At 43.4% G+C, this 5,610-nt stretch overlaps 1 pseudogene; it reads right to left on the bottom strand.

Annotated features, from left to right (window-relative positions):
- Positions 1 to 2,662: 2,662 nt before the first annotated feature.
- On the bottom strand, positions 2,663 to 4,626 carry LOC123780878 (RNA-binding protein EWS-like; annotated as a pseudogene).
- Positions 4,627 to 5,610: the final 984 nt, after the last annotated feature.

Genomic DNA, 5,610 nt, shown 5'->3' with positions numbered 1-5,610 from the left:
TTCAAACAATACAATTGAATCCATAGCCCATCAATTCTTCTCATCTTTATGTTTGTGATATTCTCAGGTATAAAAGTATGTTTTCCATCTTTTCACTCAAACTACAAATAATCTAAAATGGTAAAGATGATAAAAATGAATTGAAAGCCTTCCTATAGGAAGCAGCATATGGAAAAAACTGAACTTCAGATCATTTCATTTTCTCTTGTTCCCTGTTCCTTCCCTGATGTTCATCATTCTGAAATGAGGAGCTGTAGCCCAGAAAACACAATTAAGTTTTTTGATATCATCTAGATGGACTTAATTTCAAGTGCCCCAAATGCATTTTTTTCAGTTAGAGAGATAACAGCTCCACCTGTATGATCCAAACTTCCTGCCCCAAATCCTTCAGGCTTCCAAGTTACTAGAAATGTAATTCATATTCCTTTCTGCACTAACACTCATTTTCTCATGACTCAGCAGAAGGAAACAGCTTGAGCTTTTTCTAGGTTTTGGCAGATTCCTCCTTATCTCAGATAAGAATTTCTTAGAAGATAACACCTTTCCCAATAAGCTGTGGGGAAAGTTTATATAACCAACTCTCTGTACTTCAAGAGAAAATAAAATCACGAGTGCTTACTCTAAGTCTTTTCTCCAGGAAACAATACTACTTTTTCTGTACTTATTGCACATTACACTTTTTGTTTTGCACGAGTCAATATAAATATACACTTGTAAAAGCCTCTGTTGTCATATGCTCTCTGGATGTGTGGTGAGCTTATCTCCTTAACTCCTTAAAATCAGGATCTGTTTTAATCATCTTACATCTCACAAAAAACTGAAGTCACTTAACATGTTTTTGTTAATGTGTTTACATATGCATCTTTTTTTTTTTTTTAAGATTTATTTATTTATTTAAGAGAGAGCACCAGTGAGCGAGAAAGGGTGGGGGGACAGCAGAGGAAGATGGAGAGAGAATGTCAAGCCAACTCTGGGCTGAGTGTGGAGCCCTACAGTGAGCTGGATCCCACGACCCTGATCACTAACTGAGCCAAAACCAAGAGTCAAACGCTTAACTGACTGCACCACCCAGGCGCCCTTACATATGCATTTTTTTTTAAGATTTTATTTATTTATTTGACAGAGAGAGACAGCCAGCGAGAAAGGGAACACAAGCAGGGGAAGTGGGAGAGGAAGAAGCAGGCTCATAGCGGAGGAGCCTGATGTGGGGCTCGATCCCAGAACGTCGGGATCACGCCCTGAGCAGAAGGCAGCTGCTTAATGACTGAGCCACCCAGGCGCCCCTACATATGCATTTTAAGTAAGAATTTTCTCAAGGGGCTAACTGATAAAGTAATGTGATGATAAGATTGATTAAAATCTCTCTGGAAACATTGTTGTTTCTGTATTGAAATAACAACCGTTTTCTCCATCATTCCCAAATGAATTAGATACCAGGAAATAATTCTATCTTACATTTTTATATTCCAACGCTTATTTTGACAGCCCCACTCCCCTTCTCACATGTAACTTGCTCCTTCTTGCTTTTTGACTTTATTGCTTCCAATTGAATGTTTCTTTCTGTCCTTATTTCTCATATCAAACTCAAGTTCCAAACAAAGCTTTTCTAGGAAAATTTTCCTGACCTTAATCAATCCTTTCTATGCATTCTCTCAAGCACTGATGTACTCAGTGTGATGCACACTAAATTAAACTTATGAATGTGTTGTTGGTATATTAGTGCTCATTATTTTCAAATCTCTTTTGCATGCTTCCCCCCTAATATGACAACTTCTTACTGGGTAGAGATGTGGTCCATCTCACCATATAACTTCCTGCTCAGAACACTTCCAGGGCCTTAGTGATAAAGTGAAAACTCCTTAGATCAGGATATGATGCTTCTGACTTCTCTCCAGGCTCAACAGTGGATATACAGCTCCTCATGTCCCAGTCTCTTGGGTTGCTCCATAAAGTTCCCAGAAGTTACCATTTCACACTTAGCGTGCTCCTGCTGCTTCCTGGAGTGGCCAAAATCTTGGCCCAGTTTGGAAGAAAATTTCTTCACCTTTAGGGGTCAGGCTCAGCTCAAGTACCTTACCTATCCTGATGAAATCCAGACTAACCTCTGCGGCCCACTTCCCCACTCAACCCTCTTGCCCCCAGTGATGCAGTGCTGTAGACGGTAGTTGATAGAGCACAGGCTTGAAAGTCACACACACTGGTGGGAACCCGGTTCTACCACTTTCAAGTTGTATGCTTTCTGTCAAGTTATTTAAGGATCCTAAACCTCAGTCTCTTCATTTGTTGGTGGGCATAATTTCCCCTTCCTAGGGAAGTTGTAAGGATTAAATGAGTAATGCATTTGAGGTGCTTAGCCGTTAGGCTCGCACAGAGTGAGCCCCCTGTAAATGGCCACTCTTATGGGACCTGGTCCTTGAGACCAGGTCATCTATGAAATCAAGTGCCTAACTCTTAGTAGTACTCAGTAAATGTTTGCTGAATAATGAAAGTAAACACCTTCACCATGGGGGAGCAGAAGGGGAAAAAAAGTTGGCACACTACCATTTCACTTGTTTTAATGTTTCTTCTCAAGATACTAAAGTACAGACAAGGAATAATCATGATGTTGTGACCAACATCATAAATATGGAATTATAAATTTAAAACATTTTCTGGTTTAAAAAATAAATCTGTAGTCAATGCAGCTGTGCGGGGTCTCTGCGTCTAGTAGGGCCGGTCTCTGCATTCCTGACGGTGCTCGCCTTTATCCATTTTTCCAGGTCCTCCACACCCGCCTCTTCCTCCCATCTGTTCCATCAAAGTCCAGGGGGCCCACAAGGGCTGCCCCATCTTCCTCCACCAAAGCCACCTTGGTCCATGCCCTAGCCACCACAGAAGCCCCCTCTGTCTCCACCACGACCACTTCTGAACATCCCACCAGGACCACTGCGGTCCATGAGGCCACCTCTTTCTCCCCACATGTCACTAGGGTCGCCTCTGCCATAGTCACTGCCCAGGGGTGGAAAGGGTAGTGGAAGAAAGCCTTCAAGCTTCGAGGCCTTTCACTGGTTGCATTCCGTTCTCCAGGCAATGTTCTGGTTTCCAAACCCCGGACTGGGGCACTGCCAGTCTCTAACTCAGTGCTGGAAGTTTCCTCCTCTGGATGGGTTCCCGAGGGCCCTCTTGGGGGAAAGCCACCTCTGTCTCCTTCACGGCCTCTCATGTGACCCATGGGACCCCCCAGGACCTCCACAGAGTGGCTGCAGCATCCCTCTGCCCTCACGGGGAGGCATACCACCCTGCATGCTGTTCATCGGAGGCTTCTTCCTAGCAAGAGACACCTTAAGTTTGCTCCCTTGAAGATCTTTCCCATCAAACCACTCCACGGCAACCTTGGCAGTTGGTAGGTTTTTGCAGAACACTGCAGCATTGCCTTTGGGTTTTCCTGTTTCCTTGTCCAAGTAGATATGGGAAACGGGTTGTGCAGTTCTTTTGTTTATCCTAACACCACCACACAGCTTAACGAAGTCTGCCGGATCATCTAGGATCACATTGTCACTTAAGTCTTGCACATAAGTTGCACTGTTTTTGGAGTCTTCATATGGGTCTACAGGTGGGCCTAGATCAAGATCTGGTCCTTCCTCTATGGGTCCACCAGGCTTATTGAAACCACCTCACTCTCCAACGACCATTCTACCAGTCCTTCTGGCCCACCTCTGCTCATGCTTCCAGCATCAAATGCCCCTTTTCCCCTGCCCCAGTTATCAGGCCCACTCATGTTCCTGTTCTCTGCTGGTCTGGAAAATCCTCCAGACTCCTGTCCACAAACACCCATGCTACTGGCGTCGTCCTGTCTGAATGAACTCTGCTGCGTGTAGCTGCTACTTTGTTGGCTATATTGACTTGGAAACTGGCTGTAGGGTCCAGTTTGGGGGGGGGGGGATAACTAGTGGGCAGCTGCTGTCCATAGCTGCTTTGTTGACCATAGCTACTCTGCTGTCCACAGCTGCTTGGCTGCCCATAGATGTTCTGCTGAGAGCAACTGCTCTGATCATAACTAATTGGCTATGTAGAGGAGTAGCTAGTAGGAGGATAAGGAGGTGGTGCCCTAACTGGCTGCATGGGGTAGCTCCCAGGTACATGGCGATAACTATATCCTAGGGTGGGCTGGTTATAACCCCCCGTGCTACATTGAGGTTGAATAGTCTCAGCGGGCTTGTTACCATCCTGCGGTTTTGCGGGTGCGGGGGCTGCCGGCTGCTGTGCATTGGCTGGGTAAGTAGCCTGAGTGCCATATGCAGACTGAGCTGCATAGGAGGCCTGGGTGGTAGTGACTGTAGCCAGTGGTGGTATCATAAGCACCAGTGCCATCCCCCTGGACAGGCTGACTGTATGCCTGGGGGGCAGTTGGAGTAGTGTAACCAGCCAAGGCTGTTCCATAAGAAGTTGCATAGGCGGTCTGCCCGTAGGTCGCAGTGATCTGAGCCTGGGTATAGCTGACATCAGTGGGCTGTCCATAGGTTCCATAACTTTGCTGCCCATATGGCTGGGTGGTCTGTGCATATCTTGAGTGGACTGGACGGTGTATGCACTGTAGCCCTGCTGGGCTGCAGCTTGGTTGTAAGTACTGTATTCTGTGGACGCCATTTTCCCTCCTTCCTTCCTGATCTCTCCTTTTCCAGCTCTAATCTTGACCTACCATAACAACTCCTTTGAAAGTTGGCCAATATAAGCTACCTAAAGCATTGTTCTGATCACATGCCATCTCTACTCATTAATTTTTAGATGAGAGACATTCTTGAAAATTGCGAAGTGATTAAAAAATTTTAATCAGGTTGAATTTTCTCAAAAGAAGTAAAAATGATAAAAACACAAGAGAAAAATCCTTTGTGTTATTTTTTTACATGTTACATGAATCTGAATAAAATATTAATATTTACAAAGAAAAGTGCAACTTCAGATGGCATTAGTCTATAACCATGAATTTATTATCTTGCTTCTCCATTATAAATTTTTTTTTAATATCCAAGTGTCTGTCATGGTCAAGGATTTTTCATATTTAGTTTTTTCTCACATTATACTGGCATTGCTCTGGTTGTGTTTTCACTATGGTGAAGCAAGTTGATAGCAAAACACATTCTTGTCCACTTCGTGTCTGATGAGCACCATTTTTCCTTTGTGGAGATGGCCTTGTAACAGTTATCATCAGAGGTCTTCTTTTGAAACAAAAGGACTTTTTTTTTAGTTGTGATTTAATTTAAAATAAAGATTAAAGGAAAAAAATAACTTGGGATAACTCTATATTTATAAGCTGTATTACCAAGCATCTGAACAATATGAATTCAGTGTCATTTGGGAAGGTCAGTTCCACTTAGGAAGTCACCTGTCATCTTGCGCAGGAAATATCTTGCTTCCTTTATTCACCCGGATACTGAAATGGGTTCCCTATGAAAGACAAATGCTTAATACTCAAATGATGGGATCTCTTAGCTTTTGAATTTCTCTTATTAATCTGAGTACACATTTTAAAGAAAGGAATACATCTCATCTCACCACAGTATTTCTTTTTGTTTAAAGATTTTATTTATTTATTTGACAGAAAGAGAGAGAGATCGATCACAAGCAGGGGGA

This window comes from Ursus americanus, chromosome 17 (genome assembly GCF_024610735.1).
Source record: "Ursus americanus isolate L20-20 chromosome 17, mUrsAme1.1.p, whole genome shotgun sequence".
Taxonomy (NCBI): domain Eukaryota; kingdom Metazoa; phylum Chordata; class Mammalia; order Carnivora; family Ursidae; genus Ursus; species Ursus americanus.
Note: the sequence above shows the minus strand (reverse complement) of the source record. Positions and strands in the feature narration are given on the sequence as shown.